The sequence below is a fragment of the Pinus tabuliformis genome, chromosome 7 (genome assembly GCF_031772625.1).
Source record: "Pinus tabuliformis cultivar Carrire ecotype Pingquan chromosome 7, CPIR1, whole genome shotgun sequence".
NCBI classification, from domain to species: domain Eukaryota; kingdom Viridiplantae; phylum Streptophyta; class Pinopsida; order Pinales; family Pinaceae; genus Pinus; species Pinus tabuliformis.
The window spans coordinates 476,745,158-476,769,578 of NC_142293.1; the positions used below are offsets into that span (position 1 = coordinate 476,745,158).

The 24,421-nt window shown below is 34.7% G+C and overlaps 1 pseudogene; it reads left to right on the forward strand.

Annotated features, from left to right (window-relative positions):
- The first annotated feature begins 22,463 nt into the window (after positions 1 to 22,463).
- On the forward strand, positions 22,464 to 23,127 carry LOC149248035 (linoleate 9S-lipoxygenase A pseudogene; annotated as a pseudogene).
- Positions 23,128 to 24,421: the final 1,294 nt, after the last annotated feature.

The following is a 24,421-nucleotide window of genomic DNA, read 5'->3' on the forward strand; positions in this document are numbered from 1 at the left end:
CTACATGTGTGTATATTTCATAATACTTGCGTACAAAATATAAAATGTTTATCTTTCATAGCTACAACTGCCCCTGAACATAATATTTTTGTTCCTGTTCACTATTACTTCATCAGATGCAATTTCAGTAATATAAACATCACCAAAAGAATATCAAAACAACATAGGCAAGCATCATTAAGATACACATGCATAACTCCCCCTGAGATCATACATCACTAATCATGTGGACCTAATAATCATCACCTATTCTCCATGAGGCTACGTAAGTCACATTCACTTTTGTAGTCCCTGTTATAAGTATGCTTTAAGAACAATGGACTATAGTAGGGAAAATCTTCCCTATGTCTCTGACTGATGTTCCTTCTTCCTCCAAATATGATTGCAATTTCTAATCATGTGCTCGAACTTATGGAACATTTCCCATATTTTGCTTTCATTCCAAATGCTTGACCTAGAATCAGTGACCTTATGCCCAAATGAGTTACTATAAAAAAATATCCATGAAACCATCCTTTATGCCTAGGGATTGATTTTCACTTTCATCTAGGTGATTTCCTTTCAAATGTGTGACTTGATTTAGTTTTCTTTTGAAAAAACTTATGCTAGCTGTTCTTTTCATTACACTATGAATATGAAGGCATGTGGTTGTATCCAATGCCTATCTTGATTAGAGGAGAGATTTGTTCATTGATAATCTTGTTAGGTCCCTATAATACTAGTGATTCCCTCATTACTATTTTCATTGTAGCCCTTATTGTTATTGTTGTGCCCCTATTTTCCGCATATTGTTATTATTGTGCCGCATAAAAGCCCACTATCGTTATTTTTGTGCCCTTATATTATTATTGTTATGTCGACTTTGATTACATTGTGACCCCTTAGACTCCGATATATAGAAAGGAGGTTTTGTCATTTGTATCATCCAAGAATTTTCATTTGTGTAATTTAAAGGAGGTTTCCCCCTCGAAGAGGCTTATTTTGAAGGTGTTGATCTCTCTTTTCTATGTTTTTGTGAGTTGGTTTCATAACATTTGGTATCAGAGCTTTGGATTCTAGGGTTTCACTGCTCCAAACAGGTCATCGTGGCATTTTATCTATAACTTTTTCTCTCTGATGTTTCAGAAGCTAAAAAAAAAATCCGTTTGAGCTGAAATCATTATGAACCTCGGGTTTGAATTTCAGATCTTGTCTCGCTATATTTTTGGAGATATGATCTGAGGAAGTTAGGATTTTTACAGACTCCTGAATTACATTCCAAACATGTGAACTTGGTAAAATAGTCATAAATTTCTCTGTGAACATCAAATTGAAATTTCGTAAGAAGATACAGAAAGAGGACAGACTGTAGTTTTCTGTTTATCATTTTCAGATCCGAAGATGGAAACAGTGACACGTGGCATGTCGTACAAGTTCGATCTACTAAAAAATTATATAATCAGGTCATCTTGGGAGATTGGGCATAACTCGTTCTTGGAGAATCCAATTTTGATCAGACTGGTGGGATTGGAAAGAGGACTCAGAGGGCTACCACAGAAAGAAGTTTTAGACCTTGGAGATCTGCAATTACAGGGTTACAATAGATTCAAAATTTTTCTTCTACAACGAGAAAAAAAGTGTGTAGTCTTTTTAAAATTTTGCATAAGTTTGGGTTGAAAAATTAGTTTGAAGTTCAAAGGGAATAGTGAAGCATAATTATCATTAATTGATGCCCCGAAGAAAGAAAATGGAAACACCTAATAAGCAACCTAAAAGCTCTAGCATGACTCATGAAGAAAAGGAAGAAATGCAACATGATATATCAAAATTACGAGACCAAGTGCAACAAATTTCACTCTCACAAAAGATAACAAAAGCTAAGATTGATGGTTTAAAGAAAGGCATGGAAGCTAAGATAAATGGTGTGGAAGATAAGATGGATGGTGTGGAAGCTAAGATGGGTGGAATGGAAGCTAAGATGAATGAAATGGATGCTAAGATGGAAGATTTGAAGACATATTTGACTAAGTTGCTACAAGAAATTCTTACTAATGGTGAAAGGGTAGTAAAGGAAACTCATGATGAGAAAAAAATAAATGTTAATCATGATTTCATAGACTCTAACATTGGATTGAAGACCCACCATGTTCCCAAATATTGATATGAGGAATTTTGATGGCAAGGATCCCGCAACATGGATACTACAGATGGAGCAATATTTCGATCTCTATAATGTGAAAAACACATAAAAGCTGCGCATTGAAACTTTATATTTGGAACCAAATATTTTTGTATGGTATCTATCCTTTTGTATGGTATCTATGGATTTGTTCTCATAAACAAATTGTCACTTCGACAATTTTTACGGAAGAAATGATATCACATTATGAGTATACAAAAAGAAACACTTTTTTTAGCCAATTGATAAACCTCAAACAAAAGGGTTTAATGATGGAGCACATTGAGGACTTCCAAAAATTGAATATAAGGGTAAAAGATATTCCAGAGGAGCATAGAATTGATGTGGTCATAGGGACTTTAAAGGATAACATCCAACATGAGGTTTGCCTTTGGGAACCTGACTCATTGGAGAAGGCATTCAGGTTGGCAATAAAAATGGAAAGAACAATTATTGAAACATGGAAGCCTACCACTCACAACAATAAGGATGGAAGTGTTGTTTCTCCTAGCCTTCCACAACCTACAAGGTTGACACCCCAACAACTGGAAGAAAAATGATCAAAAGGGCTTTGATACAGTTGTGATAGAAAATACACTAAAGGTCATAAGTGTGCTAAGAAGAAATTATTTTACATAGATTGTGAAGAGGAGGAATAAAAGGGACAAGAAACATTAAAATAAGAGGACATACACCAAGAATAAACCTTAGATAAATAAGAAATGAATCTGACCATATATTGTAATGCATTGGCTAGAATTACAACTCCTCAAACTATCAAGATAGAAGGACATATCAAGAGGAAAAAGGTAATAGTGTTGATTGAGTCGGGCATCACCCATAATTTTATTCATTGTAATATAGCGAAGGAATTGAACTACTTCCTATATCCATCACTAGAGTGTCAAGTAATGGTTGCAAGTGGAGTAACCATAAATTTCTCTGAAAAGTGCCATAATATCAAGCTATCCATGGGAGAATATGTATTGAATAGCCCAATGCTTTACATTCCAATGGGTGGTGCCGATGTTGTATTAGGAGTCCAATGGCTACAATCATTGGGTACAATAGCTTTTAATTTTCAAGAACTTTTCATGAAATTTTCTTCGGAAGGAAAGGAAGTTGAATTAAGAGGTATCACAGGGAAACCAGGAAAGGTAATCAGCTCTAATGGAATGACAAAGCTTCTAAAGAAAGAAAAACGAGGCATAATTTCACAATTATGTTCGCTAGAGGTTCCCACATCGAAATCATCTATTTCTCTAGATGTCAAAAAAGCCTTGGACAATCATTCCAAGGTATTTGAGACTCCCAAAGGTCTCCCACCTATTCGTGATCATGATCATGATATTCATTTGATTCGAGGAAGTGTTCCTCCAAACATCAGGCCTTACAAATATCCTTATACCCAAAAGAGTGAAATTGAACATATGGTTGCATAAATGCTAGAGGCTGGTATAATTCAACCTAATCAAAGTTCTTTCTTTGCTCTAGTAGTATTGATGCACAAGAAATATGGATCATGGCACATTTGTTCGGATTATAGGGAGCTCAACAAGCTCACTATTAAAGATAAATTTCCCATTCTTTCCATTGATGAACTATTGGATAAATTGCATGGATCAATTTACTTCACCAAGTTGGATCTTCGTTGAGGATGTCATCAAATCAGAATGGAGGCTGAAGACATTCTGAAAACAACATTTAGAACTCATGAGGGTCATTATGAATTTTTGGTCATGCCTTTTGGCCTTACCAATGCACCTTCTACATTTCAAGGTTTGATGACTTCCATTTTCAAACCCTTCCTTAGAAAATTTGTGTTAGCATTTTTTGATGATATACTATTCTTTAGCAAGTCTTGGAAGGATCATGTTCAACATGTTGATAGGGTGTTCAAACTATTGGAGAAGAAACAATTATATGCAAAAAGCTCCAAATGTTTCTTTGGAGTATAAGAGGTGGAATATATGGGTCATATTGTATCTCATGAAGGTGTTAAGGTGGACCCTAGAAAAATTAAAGCCATTAAGGAATGAAAAATCACCACATCCATAAAGCATCTGCGAGGATTTCTGGAGTTGACAGGGTATTATCACAAGTTTGTTAAGAATTATGGGAGAGTAGAAGCACCTCTAACAACATTATTGAATAAAGATGCATTTTTATGTACTCCGGAAGCAACAAAGTCATTTGAACATCTTAAATAGGCAATGTGCCAAGCATTGGTCTTAGCTACGCTGGACTTCACAAAAACATTTATTGTGGAATGTGATGCCTCAGGAAATGGAATTGGTGTTGTTTTAATGCAAGAAGAAAGACCCATTTCTTTAGAAAGTCATCTAATTAAACAAAAGTATTTACAGAAAGCTATTTATGAGAAGAAAATGTTGGCAATACTACATGAACTTAAGAAATGGAAACCCTACCTAATGGGAAGACACTTCAAGGTAAAAACAGATCATGATAGTCTTAAATACTTTTTAGAACAAATATTATCTTCAGAAGAGGAGCAAAAATGGGACACAAAGATGTTGGGTTATGACTTTGAAATCATATACAAAAAAGGGAAGTAAAATGTTGTGGCAGATGCACTCTCAAGAAAGGATGAGGATGTGGAAGCATTGGTTTGTGCCATTTCTATTATCTGACCAGATTGGATAAACGAAGCAAGGGATGAATGGAAGAATGACGAAGAAGTGTGGGCACTCATTCAAAAGTTACAACAAGATCCCAATACATCTGATAAATTTAGCTGGAAAAATGATTCGTTATAGTACAAATATCGCTTATACCTATGTCAGAATTACCAACTTCAACAAAAGATTCTTATGGAATTGCACATCTCTCCCTTAGGAGGGCGCTCAGGATTTTTAAAAACTTACCATAGGGTTAAGAAGGAAATTTTTTGGGATTGCCTTAAATCTGATATTAAAACGTTTGTGGTGGAATGTTTGGTTTGCCAACAAAATAAGGTTGAAACAATTAAGACCCCAGGTCTATTACAACCTTTATCTATTCCAAGTCAATGTTGGGAGGAGGTTTCAATGGATTTTATCACAGGTTTACCCAAGTTCGAAGGAAAGAGTGTCATCATGGTGGTAGTTGACAGACTTACCAAGTATGCACACTTTGTTGCATTATCTCATCCATATAAAGCCAATACAGTTTCTACTGCATTTATGGAAACAATTCAAAAGCTACATGGAAACAAAAAGATTATTGTAAGTGGCAGAGATCCCATTTTCACTGGAAATTTTTGGGTAGAATTATTTTCTTGTCTTGGTACTCAGCTAGCTCATAGCTCATCTTATCATCCTCAATTTGATGGGCAAACTGAGATAGTAAAAAAATGTTTGGAAGTATCTCTTCGTTGCTTTGTATCGGACAAACAGACACAATGGGTCAAATGGTTGCCTCTAGCTGAATGGTGGTATAACACTTCCTTCCACACCGTAGCAAAAATGATCCCATTTATGGAACTTTATGGATATCACCCACCGTCCATCACATCATATTTAAGAGAAAATTCTAAGGTCCAAGCAGTGGAAGATCACATTGAGCATCAAAAACAAGTTCTCCAACTCTTAAAGGATAACCTAACTTTGGCACATAATATAATGAAACAACAGGAAAATGAACATTGCAACAAAAGAAGTTTTGATGTAGGTGACTGGGTATTTCTACGACTACAACCATATAAATAGATGTCCCTCAAGTAAGCTAAGAAGGATAATAAATTATCACCAAAGTATTATGGTTCGTACAAGGTGTTGCAAAAGATTGGTACTATGGCATACAAATTGGAGCTTCCTGCAACTTCTCGAGTGCACCCAGTTTTCCATGTTTCATGTTTAAAGAAGGTTATTGGTGACAAGCTCCCAGTTCAAACAATATTGCCAGAACTTGACGAGGAAGGAAAAATCATATTGGAACTTGAAGCAGTCACAGAAACAAGAACTCGACGGCTACAAAATCAATCAATTTCGGAGTATCTCGTTAAGTGGAAGAACTTACCTGCTGAAGATTCCACATGGGAGGATGAGAATTTTATACATAAGCATCCAGAACTACTCAAGCGTTGAGGACAACACTTTTTTGAAGGAGAGGGGCATGTTAGGTCCTTATAATACTAGTGATTCCCCCATTACTATTGTCATTATAGCCCTTATTGTTATTGTTGTGCTCCTAATATTATTATTGTGCCCCATAGAAGCCCACTGTTGTTATTGTTGTGCCCTTATATTATTATTGTTATGTCGACTTTGATTATATTGTGACCCCTTAGAATACTATATAAAGAAAGGAGGTTTCTTCATTTGTATCATCCAAGAATTATTCATTTGTGTAATGTAAAGGAGGTTGCCCCCTCGAAGAGGCTTATCTTGAAGGCATTGATCTCTCTTTTCTATCTTTTTGTGAGCTGGTTTCATAACAAATATTCTCTAGTGATTTAGATACTTTTACCCATTTTTTGATCTTCTCATAACCTTTCATTAGAGTCACAACTTCTAATTCTAATTTTTCACAATGCCTTTCCTTTTCTTGAAGTTGTTTCTTCAAATCTTCTTCTACTAATTTAGCTTATTCTAGACAGAGCTTTAGGTTAGTTATTTCTTCAACAAGGGTGTTTTCTTCATTCATACTGATTTAATTTTCTTGATTCTTGTTTATGACCTCAAATCTATCATTTTCTTCTAGAGAATCCATAAAGTCATCATCAGACTCATCTACAAATCGTTCTTTGAATGCCATAAGTAATTGACAAACTTGATCTGATTCATCATCCTGATTATTGGAAGAAAATTCACTATCTTCATAAGTATAAGAACTTTTATTGCTAGTAAAACCTCTTTCAACATTCTTATTTGAAACATTCTTTCCTTTTTAATGATTTTATTTATAAGGACACTTAGCGGCATAGTGACCTACTCTTCCATAGGCAAAACATTTGAAATGGATCTTACCTTTGAACCTGTCAGTTCCCACTTGGAGCTTCTTCACAAAATTTGCTTCTTCTTCATCTGAAAGGTAACTTGTTTCTTTATGATTTTCTTTTTCTTTTCCTTTGTATGCGGCTTTGAAGGTTGCTTCTCACATACCTAATGTACCCCATTTTCTCATCCCAAAGGATTTCAAGAGCCCATGGAGTTGTTCAAGGGTAAGGTTCTTCAAATCCCGCATTTCTTCAACGAAAAAGACTTTGGAATCGATCTTTGGGGTTAGTGATGTTAAGATATTTTCAACAACAACAATTTTGGTTTATTTCGTCACCAAGAATGTTCATTATGTTAACAATTTTTTCTACTTTAAGAAAAAAATCTTGCAATGCTTTCATCATCATGCATTTTAAGAGTCCCATACTAAATTCTACATGTTTGAATTTTAGCACTTTTTACCTTAGTGTCACCTTCATAGCTTTGGACAAGGTTATCCATATTTCCTTTGTGGTATTCAGCTGCATGACTTTCACAAACTTAGATTCAACCAAACTTCCCAAAATAGCATACACTACCTTTGCATTGTTCTCATATTTCTTCTTTCCTACATTATCTATGGGAATGGAGGCTGCGTATTGATATCCACCGTCAACAATTTCCCATACTTCAGTTCTTAGTGCCTACAAATAAGCTCTCATTATGAGTTTCTAAAATATAAAGTAGTTCCATTAAATAAGGGTGGCTTGGAAGAAAATACTCCCTCCTAACTACTCATATTCATATATCTCCGTTTAAGTGATTAAGATTCTCCTCAAGGACCTGCTCTGATTCAAATTGTTAGGAAAAATACTGGGGAGGGTGTGAATTAGTATTTTTAATTCACTTTAACTATTCATTTCATATTTTTAATTATGTACGCTATTGTTATTTATGAAATTAGTGTGTGTACGCGATTTCAGTGAAGGAAAACAACGTATATCTAGTTTACTTTTTTTTCATAACTTCCATCTATGAGTTAACTTAACCATTGCATTAGTAATTCATTAACCATCTAGTATGCATTAAGGAATAGATAAATCACATCACATAGGAAACACACATACAACACTAGGATTTTAGGTGGAAACCTAATGTGGGAGAAAACCACTACCGTTGTCGTCTATGTCTTCTTCTTTTATTATAAAGAAAAACTTCATTACATCTTGTACCGGTGTAGACTTTTACCAGAACGCAGGAACCCACTTGTAGGAGGCTACAACCTCCACTTGTTTTCCATCACCCACTGGAAGGGAGCTATAACCCCATGATATCATTTACGAGCTGCTACCAGAAGGGAGCACCTACCCCATGAAAAATTTTTCCAGCTACTACTGGAAGGAAGCTTTGACTCCCTTACTGAAGGCTTCAAATCTCAGCACCTCTTGTGGACCATGTTTCATAATATTTCATAATGGATCCACCTGTCTCAAACAAACATAAGAAATTGTAGTCCACCTTTCATCATATTTTCAAACTAGACCCACACCCAACATTATGCTCAATACCACACTGAAAACTGAATTTGAAATACAATCACTGAACCAACTGTATCACTGTAACATCATCTCACTATATATTGAATCAACCACTGCAAATAGATTAGATCAATGAAAAACCAAACCCTAGCAAATATAAACCATTCATATCAAGACATCATTGACAGACAACAATAAATATAATAGAACTCATCAATAGTCAATATCAAGTAGCACTTCAAACCCTGAAAAAACCTAACTCAGAATATATATGCGATTGTTATTAAGTAGACCTACATATATATGTTCTTATCATGTGCAACACCCACGTATAGATATCAACATATTGAAAAACATATCTCAAAATATATATGCGACTCGACAAAAACATATATGCATATGTATGTGACTATTCATAAGCAAACCAGTGTATACATCTTAAATTACTATAGCATACCTTTGCTATGAATCCAACTCACACTCCACAACCTTCACTTTAAAAACTACAGACTTCTGAAAAATTCATTTAGATCATAACATTATTATAATCACAGATCCATCATTACTAGGTACACGAACATTTGAAACTAGTATCCACGATTTGCATATATTGACTAAGCCTTCCCTTTGTAAGAACTGTATCGAGGATCTAGTCTACCCATTCTATAATAACCTTGTATATAAGAGGGGCATCCTTTGAGAGGAGTCTTCTCCCTCAGCTCAGTGTTGGAAATAGTGTTGTCAATGATGACAACTAGTGTCATTGATGTCAAAGGGTAAGTTTAATAAAGCAACAATGTCATTAATGAATCAAATAAAGCAGTATGATAATCCAATCTCTTAATAGTATCTCATCAAATGATGTCAAAGTGGCCGAAATTTTATTGAGTTTTTTTTTCAAATTTATGATGGTCAAATGAATCTATGGATGGTATGGTTGGAGATTCCTCTCTTGTTCTCTCTGAGACCTTTCGAACAATATATTGCACTTGGTCGAACTCCTCCCGGATGAGAAGATATGCTAGCTTGAAGTTAACAACTGCATTAAGGGGAAAAACACCAAATTTATTATGAAAAGCACCAAATTTGTTAAACGTAATGCATATTTATATTGGATCTATGATCTTGTGGTGAAATCTATGATAGATGGTGCATGAAATTGCAAAATGTTTAACAGGTTAAACATCACACATATTCTAGAAAATCCAAAGGTAATGAATGAATGGAGTAAGACTATGGAAATCAAAGCTCAAAATTGCACACTAGTTAACCACTGGCACACCCCCCCATTAGCATGACACATCAAATCAATGATGACATAAATAATGTCGTAGTTATAACTTGACACATCAACATGATAATGTTAGTTAGATGACGTGGAAATATGGATGATTGACATGTGGCAAGTACATATGGAAGTTTAACTAACCAATTGGGTTGTTCTTAGGTGACACATGGCACCTCACACTGGGTGCCACATTGCGTGATTATGTAGTACTAACATCACCACATGATCAACCAATGACCCCCTAAGGCCAGGTCATATGACACAGTGGGTCAATCTTAGGTGATTGAGGATCTTTGCATAAAAAGCAAGTCATAATCACATGGAACATATATGTGATCAGCTCTAAGGCCCATTCAGTGGTTTGATCATATATATACATAATCCTCACATGGAATAGAGAAAAAAACACAGATTTAAATTGGAACAAATAAAATTTGGTTCATTAGCTATGTGGTTCTATGAAGGCTCATTTGTTGGTAACATTATTTTTTTTACAATGTATCTATGGTTTATGTGGTCCATTGGATCTATGGCATTGTGGTTTTCGTTAGTTCATTGGTTCTGTGGTTGTGTTGGTTCATTAACAACATAATCTATTTTGTTTGTCAGCTCTGTGGCTCTATGGTTTTCGTTGTTTGTTCGTTCTATCGCACCGTGGTTTGCATTGGTTCATTGGATCTATGGTAACTTGCCTGGTTCATTGGATTTGTGGCTCTGTGGTTTGTGTTGGTTCATTGGAAACATAATTTGATTAGATTGTCAGCTCTATGGTTGTATGGTTTGCATTGTGTCATTGGTAACATAACTTGTTTGGTTCACTGACTTTTTGGTTTTCAAAGGTATGCAGTTCGAGTCCATAGAGGGCTTCAATTTTGTGGCATGAACATATGGGATGAAAATAAAAGTAGGTGTAAGCCACAATATCACTCAACATGTTGCGTAGTCGGATCACTTTTTGGTTCTAGTATGTATGTAGGAGGTCACGAGTTCGATTCGTAGACAATTTGTGTTATTTTTTTTAATAAGGTTATTGATGCATTGAAAATCATTGGATCGTAGATCTGTTAAAGTTTTTTTGTAGAACCCTTAAAGAGTCATCCTTTATAATGCACATGAAAATTTCTATTAAAAAGATTAATTTAAGATATGGTTTTGGAATGATTTTGAAGCGAAATAGAATTCTAGAAAAAAGGAAAATGACCAAAATGCAATTATGATCTTTCTAGGGATCACGAAGACTTATGAAGATGCATTTATTATGTTGTAAAGCTATATATATTTTTTAGGGCTTATGTTCAAGTTTCAAGGATGATGAGCAAGTATTGTACGCCTGGAATAAATGGGTTCCCTAAAAGGTGTTATGGTACTTGATTAAAGAGTAAGTTGCTTTTATGAACATGTTGATGAAAAATGATGAACATGGTATAATAGTATTGAAACTTGATGAGCATGTTATGAAAACTTGATGAATAGGGTTGTGAGAATAGTGCTATGATAAGTTTCTAAAGACTTATGTTGTTTGTGATGGGTGTGGTTCCAATTTGAAATATTGTGAAAAGTGGCCCACACAGGTCGAAGAAGGAGGTGGGTGCCTCCACCGAGGTTAGAGCCTCAATCATTTAGTTTTAAATTAGAAGGGGAATCTTTAACCATGTTAGGCATTATCCATATACAGGCATTAATAACTTCACTGAATGCAACTCACGAAACATATAGGCATTATCCATAAGTTCACGATATACAACCCATGCATCATTGATAACTCATAACATAATGATAGCATCATATATATCTTCAATAGTAACAACAATAATAACCATACATCTATATCACCAATAATGATATGTACTTATCATAGTCAACATAATGCAACAAGGAGTGCTCAAGAAACCATAATGCCAACAATGAACTATTAGAAGCATAGTATATGCTCCCCTTGAACCCGTGCCAATTATTCACCATTAACTTTGATCACATCATACCCATCAGTTAGCAAATGCAACAAAGAACCATTTCAACAACAACAATATCATTTTGCAACAACTCATAAACTCATCATAAACCAACACATTCCTAAGAAACATATGGGAATCATCAACAAGTTGTAACAAATCAATGATATAAACAGAATGCCAATAATAAACTGCTGGAAGCATATAAAAAGCTCCCCCTGAATTTGTGCCACTTCTTTTTCATCACAGAGAAGCATATGTGTATGTCTATATCAAAAATTGTGTCTACATGTGTGTGTATTTCATAATATTTGCGTACAAAATATAAAATGTTTATTTTTCATAGCTACAACTGCCCCTGAACATAATATTTTTGTTCCTGTTCACTATTACTTCATCAGATGCAATTTAAGTAATATAAACATCACCAAAAGAATATCAAAACAACATAGGAAATCATCATTAAGATACACATGCATAACTCCCCCTGAGATCATACATCACTAATCCTGTGGACCTAATAATCATCACCTATTCTCCATGAGGCTACGTAAGTCACATTCACTTTTGTAGTCCCTGTTATAAGTATGCTTTAAGAACAATGGACTGCAGTAGGGAAAATCTTTCCTATGTCTCTGACTGATGTTCCTTCTTCCTCCAAATATGCTTGCAATTTCTAATCATGTTCTCGAACTTATGGAATGTTTCCCATATTTTGCTTTCATTCTAAATGCTTGACGTAGAATCAACGACCTTATGCCCAAATGAGTTACTATAAAAAAAAATATCCATGAAACCATCCTTTATGCCTTGGGATTGATTTTCACTTTCATCTAGGTGATTTCCTTTCAAATGTGTGACTTGATTTAGTTTTCTTTTGAAAAAATTTATGCTGGCTGTCCTTTTCATTACACTATGAATTTGAAGGCATGTGGTTGGATCCAATTCCTATCTTCATTAGAGGAGAGAATTGTTCATTGATAATCTTGTTAGGTCCCTATAATACTAGTGATTCCCTCATTACTATTTTCATTGTAGCCCTTATTGTTATTGTTGTGCCCCTATTGTCCGCATATTGTTATTATTGTGCCCCATAAAAGCCCACTATCGTTATTTTTGTGCCCTTATATTATTATTGTTATGTCGACTTTGATTATATTGTGACCCCTTAGACTCCGATATATAGAAAGGAGGTTTTGTCATTTGTATCATCCAAGAATTTTCATTTGTGTAATTTAAAGGAGGTTTCCCCCTCAAAGAGGCTTATTTTGAAGGTGTTGATATCTCTTTTCTATATTTTTGTGAGTTGGTTTCATAATATTTGGTATCAGAGCTTTGGATTCTAGGGTTTCATTGCTCCAAACAGGTCATCATGGCATTTTCGCTATAACTTTTTCTATACGATGTTTCAGAAGCTAAAAACAAAATCCATTTGAGCTGAAATCATTCTGAACCTCGGGTCTGAATTTCAGATCTTGTCTCGCTATATTTTTGGAGATATGATCTGAGGAAGTTAGGATTTTTGCAGACTCCTGAATTACATTCCAAACATGTGAACTTGGTAAAATAGTCATAACTTTCTATGTGAACATCAAATTGAAATTTCGTAAGAAGTTACAGAAAGAGGACAGACTGTAGTTTTCTGTGTATCGTTTTTAGATCCGAAGGTGGAAACAGTGACACGTGGCATGTCGTACAAGTTTGATCTAATAAAAAATAATATAATCAGGTCATCTTGGGATATTGGGCATAACGCGTCCTTGGAGAATCCAATTTTGATCAGATTAGTGGCATTGGAAAGAGGACTTAGAGGGTTACCGCAGGAAAAAGTTTTAGACCTTGGAGATCTGCAATTACAAGGTTACAATAGATTCAATATTTATCTTCTACAAGGAGAAAAAAAGTGTGTAGTCTTTTTAAAATTTTGCATAAGTTTGGGTTGAAAAATTAGTTTGAAGTTCCAAGGGAATAGTGAAGCATAATTATCATTAATTGATGTCCCGAAGAAAGAAAATGGAAACGATTAGTAAGCAACCTAAAAGCTCTAGCATGACTCATGAAGAAAAGGAAGAAATGCAACATGATATATCAAAATTATGAGACCAGGTGCAACAAATTTCACTCTCTCAAAAGGTAACAAAAGCTAAGATTGATGGTTTAAAGAAAGGCATGGAAGCTAAGATAAATGGTGTGGAAGATAAGATGGATGGCGTGGAAGCTAATATGGGTGGAATGGAAGCTAAGATGAATGAAATGGATGCTAAGATGAAAGATTTGAAGACATATTTGAATAAGTTGCTACAAGAAATGCTTACTAATGGTGAAAGGGTAGTAAAAGAAACTCATGATGAGAAAAAAATAAATGTTAATCATGATTTCATAGACTCTAACATTGGATTGAAAACCCACCATGTTCCCAAATATTGACATGAGGAATTTTGATGGCAAGGATCCCGCAACATGGATACTACAGGCGGAGCAATATTTCGATCTCTATAATGTGAAAAACACATAAAAGCTACGCATTGCAACTTTATATTGGGAACCAAATCCTTTTGTATGGTATCTATGGATTTGTTCTCGTAAACAAATTGTCACTTCGGCAATTTTTACGGAAGAAATGATATCACATTATGAGGATACAAAAAGAAACACTTTTTTTAGCCAATTGATAAACCTCAAACAAAAGGGTTCAATGATGGAGCACATTGAGGACTTCCAAAAATTGAATATAAGGGTAAAAGATATTCCAGAGGAGCATAGAATTGATGTGTTCATAGGGACTTTAAAGGATAACATCCAACATGAGGTTCGCCTTTGGGAACCTGACTCATTGGAGAAGGCATTCAGGTTGGCAATAAAAATGGAAAGCAAAATTATCGAAACAAGGAAGCCTACCACTCACAACAATAAGGATGGAAGTGTTGTTTCTCCTAGCCTTCCACAACCTACAAGGTTGAAAACCCAACAACTGGAAGAAAAAATATCAAAAGGGCTTTGTTACAGTTGTGATAGAAAATACACTAAAGGTCATAAGTGTGCTGAGAAGAAATTATTTTACATAGTTTGTGAAGAGGAGGAATAAAAGGGACAATAAACATTAAAATAAGAGGACATACACCAAGAATAAACCTTAGAGAAATAAGAAATGAATCCAACCATATATTGTAATGCATTGGCTAGAATTACCACTCCTCAAACTATCAAGATAGAAGGACATATCAAGAAGAAAAAGGTAATAGTGTTGATTGAGTCGGGCAGCACCCATAATTTTATTCATTGTAAGATAGCCAAGGAGTTGAACTACTTCCTATGTCCATCACTAGAGTGTCAAGTAATGATTGCAAGTGGAGTAACCATAAATTTCTCTGAAAAGTGCCATAATATCAAGCTATCCATGGGAGAATATGTATTGAATAGCCCAATGCTTTACATTCCAATGGGTGGTGCCGATGTTGTATTATGAGTCCAATGGCTATAATCATTGGGTACAATAGCTTTTAATTTTCTATAACTTTTCATGAAATTTTCTTCGGAAGGAAAGGAAGTTGAATTAAGAGGCATCACAGGGAAACCAGGAAAGGTAATCAGCTCTAATGGAATGACAAAGCTTCTAAAGAAAGAAAAACGAGGCATAATTTCACAATTATGTTCGCTAAAGGTTCCCACATCGAAATCATCTATTTCTCTAGATATCCAAAAAGTCTTGGACAATCATTCCAAGGTATTTGAGACTCCCAAAGGTCTCCCACCTATTTGTGATCATGATCATGATATTCATTTGATTTGAGGAAGTGTTCCTCCAAACATCAGGCCTTACAGATATCCTTATACCCAAAAGAGTGAAATTGAACGTATGGTTGCATAAATGCTAGAGGCTGGTATAATTCAACCTAATCAAAGTTCTTTCTTTGCTCTAGTAGTATTGGTGCACAAGAAATATGGATCATGGTAGATTTGTTCGGATTATAGGGAGCTCAACAAGCTCACTATTATAGATACATTTCCCATTCTTGTCATTGATGAACTATTGGATGAATTGCATGGATCAATTTACTTCACCAAGTTGGATCTTCGTTGAGGATGTCTTCAAATCAGAATGAAGGCTGAAGACATTTTGAAAACAAAATTTAGAACTCATGAGGGTCATTATGAATTTTTGGTCATGCCTTTTGGCCTTACTAATGCACCTTCTACATTTCAAGGTTTGATGACTTCCATTTTCAAACCCTTCCTTAGAAAATTTGTGTTAGCATTTTTTGATGATATACTAATCTATAGCAAGTCTTAGAAGGATCACCATGCCTATGTAGCATCACCATGTGTATCAAGCCCAAAAATATATAGCAACATTGAATCATCATAAAAATATACTACTCACTACTAATATAGAGCCGATAAATATCATCTATGAACTACCCAAAAATATATAGCAACATTGGATCATCATAAAAGTATACTACTCACTACTAATTTAGAGCCTATAATAAATATTGTCTATGATCTTCCCTTACAATACCTATTGAGTTGATGTTGTATTAATAATGCCACGTATTTTTTTTGCAAAAAGTAATCATTGATTAGGTAATTTTGGCATCATAAAGGAGTGATATATTGAGTGATATATATATATATATATATCTGTGTGTGTGTGTGTGTTGTGTTGTGTTATTCAATAACCCTTCATTTATTTATATATAAATCTCTTAGGAAATTATTATATAAATAATGGGGACCCTTTAAATTTTTAACTCATAGAAAAATAAAACATTTTAGTATTCTAAAAGGACAAATTTCAGTTTATTTGAATAAAAATCTAAATTTCATTGGCCCAAACAACTCAAACGAGCCTACCTTAAACAAATCTGGACGTTATCGCACTTCACAAGTCCTAATGAGTAACTCCCTGTTTTATCCTTTTGAAATGGTGCGACGTGATAAAATATATTTCAAATCACATATCCCAATGCGTATAGCCCTCGAGAACAAAAACATACTTAAGCTTTAAAAGCCTTAAGTATTGTTAACATAGCTGCTCTATATCGGAGCTTACCCACATCTCAAAACTTATAATGAGTGTGATATAAAATCCCTAAGGATCTCTCTGATTGCAATATGCGATAAACCTTCCAGATCTGATATAACAATTAACGCAACCCAATAAATATGTCACGTTTGGATGAATCAAAAATTAGCAAAAGGTAAGCTGCTCCATTCACTTCCGATTGCGATAAAGCTCTTTATTAAAGCTCGCCTTTAATAAGATCATAAGAATGAAAAAAATGAAGGAAAAACGCATTAAAAAAAATAATACTAAGTCATCGCTTGGGCTCACTCCACTGCCACATCATTCTTTGCGATCTCTCAATCGAAAAAGGCTTTTGGTCATTTTCATTGTCCTCTGCTCCGAACCCTTAATTGCGATATTATGATCATCGCACGCAAACTTCTGATACCCAAACGACTGATATAATGGTATCGCAATCGCATATCGGGAAAACACATTGAGACATGGTTACGATTACCATTTGAAATGTTTTTTGCGATACGATCTATTAATGGAATAACAAATTATCACGTGAAGCCATGATTTCAGTTATTGAGGAATTCTAACGGTATTTATGATTTAAAGCCCCAAGGTGATTGGATGGCCTTTATGTAGATATTTCATATTTTTCGCATTTAAAATATATTTTCCATCATTTCAAACCTTGTATGATCAAACACTACCACATTTCAAACATGTTGTTCTTCATTCCTTTATGTTTCCAATTGCAGGTTAAACCTGAGAAGCAACAGTGTAACATAATGACCAAAGAAAAGAAAGGGAAGAAAGCCATGGAAGCTTCGCAACCCACACCTTCTGCTTCTGAAGTAATAGAAATGCCCCCACTTTTCTCGGACACTACGTGCACAATAGACAATGGAACATCCTCATGGGAATCTACGTATCAATTGCATGAAAGTGAAGGACCCAAGGTAATTCAAAGAGTGGTGACAGCAGATGCTACTTCATCTTGTGAAGCCTCCAACTATGAAGTCGCCAACTCTTTTCTTCACAGGGTCACTGCTCAACCCAAGATCCTTCGTTACACCTATATGGTGAAATGGATAATTGAGAACATCAATATCACCAATAAGACATTCTTTACTTCAAGAAAAATAGTCATCGGTTCTTTTACAGCTCAAGGTTTGAAGAAAATGTACCATATACCCGACCCATAGAAGGTATATGGAAAAACTTTCCTCAAATAGTTTGCAAGCGATAATGAGGTGGAGTTAGATCCAATTAAACGATGGAGATCCTAACCAAAAAAACAAAAACATGAAAAGTCAGGTATGTACTCTATATCTTCTCTTGCCACTCCCTATTCTTATATCGTAGCTATGATGTGTAGGTTATTCGGGTACCCTAATACAACTAAATTCTCAGTCGAATGGGTTCCTCTTATTGAGGTAGCATCATATTCTTATATAATGGATCACGACACTATCAATTCAAATAATATTGCCTCCCAAATATGAGAATACAGACAAAATCGATATGTTACTACTAGAGTAGTTCCACCATTCCTTATGAGCGCATATATCATGGATGCAGTCTGTTTCACTTCAGATTTCACAACCATGGGATGGAAATGGATCATTCAAGACCCTACTCCTATCCATGTATATCATAAAATCCTGTGGGAATCTAATTTCCACGCCCATTTTTATAAAATTTGCCAAGGAGTCATGCTGACAATACACCAAGTTTTTTTTTATAAAATAACCCCAAGGCTATCTGAAGAAGCCAAAATTGATTTGATACCAATAGGCAGGTGGTTTGGTTAATAACTTTCTACCTATGTTAGAGTCTATGGAATTCTGGTACCTCCTCATGTTCTCCCATTATATGTCCCTCATAAAATACTAACTAGGGAGATTGCCTATCAAATTGTAGGGGATGGATTGACAAAGACCCTAAAGGAAGCCAAGAAATATCTATGGCCTTCATTCCCTATCCAATGTGGTGTATATTCTCTACATGATTTCAAGCATGCTTCACTTGAAATTGATAACATAACATGTTTAAATCTTGTTGCTATGCCTGACAGACAGTTTAATACAAACAAAGTAGCAGAAAATGTTACTACTCAAGTAAAAATTAGGCAATTCAATCATGGAGATGATGACGATGATAACCTCTTTGAATCTTCTGAGATATTCTCAGAAGTACAACACCTGGCCACATTGAAACTTAATCCAAAAAATCTAGTGCAATTCAAAGAATAGAGGGAAAAAAGAGTGCAAAACATCCCTTTGGATATGTTGAGGATTTCTCAACCAATTTCCCAAGAAGAGTAGAGTTCAAATTAGGGTTTAGAGAAGGATTCAGAGCAGGGTTTAGAGTAGAATTCAGAACAGGATTAAGAGCAGGTTTCTAAAGATATTGAAGTGGAAGATAAATCCACAGAAATTCATACTGATAAAACACCCTTCAATAATGAAATAGATGAAGCCTCGAAACAATTTGATCAATAGATTAAAGGATAGCAAGGGGAAGAGAATATTGAGCTGGAGAAAACATTCAACACACCCTAGAACACTGGAAAAAGATGTTTACTGATAGGGCTTCTGATAAAGTTGTCACTACAAAAGAAAATGAAATCATCTTGACATTCCCTTCATCAAGTATTCCTTTCCAAGCATTTATTGGTTCAATGCTAAATATTCCAGGTGTATTAGAAACTTGCCAATTTTTTTTATTCGAATGGAATATATTTACATGAATCAAATTATTGTCAATGATGTATGAGAAATATAATACCAAAATCTTGTTTCTCCAATAGAAGCAGCTTCAGTGATAAGCAATACTCTGGGAGTAGTTCTTTGTGAGTAAAAATTAACATTGACAGGTTGGCGAACATGAGAAATACTCTGGGAGTAGTTCTCTGTGAATAAAACTTAACATTGGGAGGAGAAACCCATACCAATTTCACCCCTCAAATGTAATCCTCATTGTCCCTCATTTTTTAATGTCCTTTATATAGAAACTTAGATTGACAAGTTTCCCAAGCTATACTTGTAACCAGTAAAGACTGAAAGATCGTAATCTTCATAGAACGAAGCTCACCGTTATTGATCCATGCTCTTTAATTGATTTCTTCTTTGGCTATACTTTTTTATTTTGAAGGTCCCAAAGCTGAAACTTTGATAGTTGGTATCCTCTACTTGAGTAACCTCGCCTTGGCCAATGGCAGGTCTTTCTCTCTATTATTTTCTTCCCCATCTGTAGAAGTTTGCAACCACTAATTGTTGGTAGTTTCGTTTTTGCACCAAAAGAACACAATGCGGGCACAAATGCACCATAATACAATTCACTATGGTTTTCTTATAGTCTAGTCAACTAGTTGATTCTCAAGGCAAACCCGTCTTTAAATAAATAAGCAATCAAGTATAACATCCCAAAAGAAATGAATTTTTATCTTTTTTCTCCCACCTAACAGCTCATACAAGGTGAAATGAGGCTTAAGCACAAAAATACAAGTGTCATAAATAAGTTCAAAATAAATTAGAGGTAAATCCCTTTTCTCTTTTTCACTTAGGTAACTCCTAGGGTCATTTTCCACGCATTTCACAACTCCCTAGGTCCCCTAGCACAAATTTTTCCCAAAGTATTGCTATGAGGATGAGGTAGTGAAAGAGCCTTCATTAAGGTATACACCAGAGGAGAGAATCCAAAGTATTTCTATGAAGGCGAGACAATTATGGAGAATTCATGTAGGGGAAACGCATTTAGAGTGAGATGAAACTAGTAGGCAACTTTTCTTTGTATAAGATTTATTAGGATTATCTACCAGCTAGCAGAGGTAGACCTATCTAATTTTTTGTTGTTGCTATACTACAAAACTTAGCATAAAATGAAGCTACTGGGAAAGGTTGTGGCTTACATGAAACAAATTGTTAGTTTTATATTGGATTTCATTCTTTTAAATCACAACAAGACCCTTATAGTTGTAGGATGGAACATTCCAAATATTGAGTTTTCCTGCACTGCTAGAAAAGTCTTTGAGTATTTTATAACCTTTCAAACACATGTTTGTTGGAAAAAGAGGTCTTTATAAATAGTAATGTCTGCCAAAACTACCAATGGAATGTTCTGATTATATCTCACACACGGAATTGCCGGAATAATACTTTGTTCTTAAAGAGGGTACAAGCCTATCAATCACAGTCAATGTGTAATGTATTAACCAAACCATTTTAGTCGTGCAGAAAATTTAAAGTGGCTTCTCTTTTTTTAAATATGATATTGTTGTTACATACACAATTTTGCTGGGTAACCTTTTAGAATGATTGGAATTTAGCTTTTGGTAAGTATTTCCAATTATTTGTTCTTTCACTATTACTATACAAAGCTTCGTGATTATTCCTTAAAAGACAATTGTTCAATTACTAGATTTTTCACAAACTATTTGGCCATGTTAGAATGGTTAAGTGTTTCCAATGACATCGGTATGCATGTGATCTAGTTATCTACACTAAGATATTCGCTGTAAATCCGAGCATTCTGTTTACTTCTTGTCTCCAACTATTTTTGTTACTTTAAACTTCTGAGGTTGTCTCGAATGAATCTGTAATGGTGTTTGATGTTTTTGCATCTCAATTGTACTTTGATTCTATAACACCTAAGCCAATTCTAAATGCAAAGTATTTCAATGAATAGTTACTGAATGGATCTGTGATTATGGAAATATTGATTCCATGACATTTTCCTCATTTAGGAAAAAAATTGATTTCCTATTTTGCATGGAGGAAGAATCTGTGTAGTATGAACATCTTATCTTCAATTCCAAGAATATTTTTACTATTGGAAAATGTGTAGTTGTTGGTCACCTAGTTGTGGCCCAGTCAAATAAATTATATGTAGTGATGTTTGTTCTATGATTAACTAGATGGAAAATTTCTAGGAATTCAATGTCTTAATAAGAATGATGTATTTTATTGGTTGTTTAGTTTTTTCTTTTTATGTTTAAAAACGGAATACATGGTTTTAACAACTTTAGAGTAAACAATCTAAGTTACTATGTATTTCCATACTATCTAAGAAGAGGTTGAGATTGTATTTCTACCATTCATCTTCCCTAGAGGAGTTTGAACCTCAATTTGGGCTCCAGTTTGTGTTGATTACCTTCTGTCTCACAAACACAGAAACATCAACTAGAAGACCAACATGTTGAGCTTGTATTCCTACTTTTCCTCTCCCTTGAAAAGTTTTGAATGCCAATTAGGACACTTTGTAGATTACCAGCCACCTTTATCATATTCACATTTGTTGTGCTTTGTCTACAGAGATTATTAATAAAGTACTTGTTTTTTTCTTTCAAATGCAGGCTCAAGACTCATGCTAAGGTGGAGCCATTTACCATTGCTACCCATAGACATTTGAGCAAACTGCACCCACTTCACAAGTTCATCATCCCTCACTTTCGCTTGATCTTCTTAAAAGTAATATTATAACAATAACCATGTTGTAACTTTAATATTAAAAGTTAATATTATAACCATGTTGTAACTTTTCTGAGACTAATATATTAATGCACTAATATAATAAGCGTCGTCCAGGGCATGGTTGTGACCAATCCAACTAATAAAGCAAAAGGTGTGAGGCTTGTGACAAAAGATTATCCATATGCAGTGAACATGCTTGAAATATGGGCGGCCTTGAAATGTTGGGTTTCTGACTACACATCGCTGTATTACAAGGACAACCAAAGTGTAGAGAGCGATGGAGAAGTTCAAGCATGGTGGAAAGAGATAGTCAAGGTGGGTCATGGATATAAGTCGATTGCAGATTCCCTAAATATTCAGAAACGGACGGATATGGGCGCGGTCAATTTTTTAACCTCGCCCATGTCGGTCCCATTTCCGAATATTCAGGGAATTTGCAATCGACTTAAGCTCAAAGATAAGGGGATGGAAGATTGTGGAGGATGTGAAAGAAGACATTACCACATTCATTTGGATCGCTTCTACCCACCATGCAGCGGTAAATTTCAAGCAGTACGACTATGTGGGGTTTATGCCCAATCACCCCAGTACCACCCGGAAACTTATTCCAGAGAAAGGATCCCCACAATACTTGGACTTCCTTCGTGACCAGGAAGCCTATTTCCTAAAAACTGTGTCCAGTCAAAGCCCTATGCCACTACCATGGCTGTCGTGGAGCTTCTATCGCAGCATTCGACCGGCCAAGTATACCTGGGATAGGGCTCTGCCTCTTACTGGATAGACGACTCTCACCTAGAAACAACATTCCAACGCTTTCACTCCAAGCTACTTGAGATAGAGTAGAATATCGATAGTAGGAACAAAGATCCAAACTTGAAAAACCGGCGTGGCCCCGCTGAGGTTGCCTGCATGCTCTTATACCCGTGCACTTCTGATACTGGCGAGATAGGTGCTGGGCTTACATTTCGAGGAATTCCCAAAAACGTTATATGGTATATAGTGCCTTCACTCCGTCTCTATCCCTGAGCTCCGTCGCGTCCATCGTTAAGGACAATATGCATGAGGTAGCTTGTCTCTATATAGTATATGGTTCCTTCACTCCGTCTCTATGTAGTGCCTTCACTGTTTTCTTTATGTTTGAGTGAAATTATGTCCGTGAATAAGCGCATTGAAAATTATTCACTGAACGCTCATTAATATGTTATGATTTTTTGATATATATATATATATATATATATATATATATATATATATATATATATATATATTATTTTATTCTATTTTTTTTTTTTTTTTTTAATAGTAGTAGGAAGTCCAGAAGTTTTGTCTCTAAAGTAGTTATGTCAATTTTTTTTAAATAATAAATTGTCATATGAACGTGAGTTATGATTTATTGGGTATGTGGAATTAGTAAGTCATGATATTGGTCCATATTATAACATAGCCTCTTTACATGTTAACAAACTCCATGACAAAAAAGGGTGAATCTTCATGACTAAAAATCTTGTTACATATTTTTAAAATGTATATATGCTTAAATCATATATCAATTCTTTTTATAATTAATAGTAGTATTAATAATTTAAAATAAAGATATAACTAATCAATTTTTATGATTTTTTTTAAATGTTGACAATGTGATATGTATCATGTGGTAAGGTATCAGTGTTTAGCAACAATTTAATTTATATGATTGTGTGCTAGTTAAATAAAATCTTTTACAACTCTTTGAATGGCATAGTGTGTCATTTTATCTAGTTAAAATATTATATTATAAAATATATTCTACAATATAATACATACATAAGAATATTATTTATCAAATATATAAGTAGTATACATCCATTTTATTGGGATCTAGCAAGTAAGAGATATCAAATCTTTGGATGTGCAAACCTCTTTTACATTGAAAAACATGAAAAAGTGTTTGCACCTCAAGATTTTTGATCCCCTAGTCACTTGCTAGATCTATAGTTAACATGGATCTATACTATAAACACACACAATGTGTAATTTTTCATTGTTTAAATTGTATTTTTGAAGCATAAATGGATTTAATGCATTCAAAATCCCTT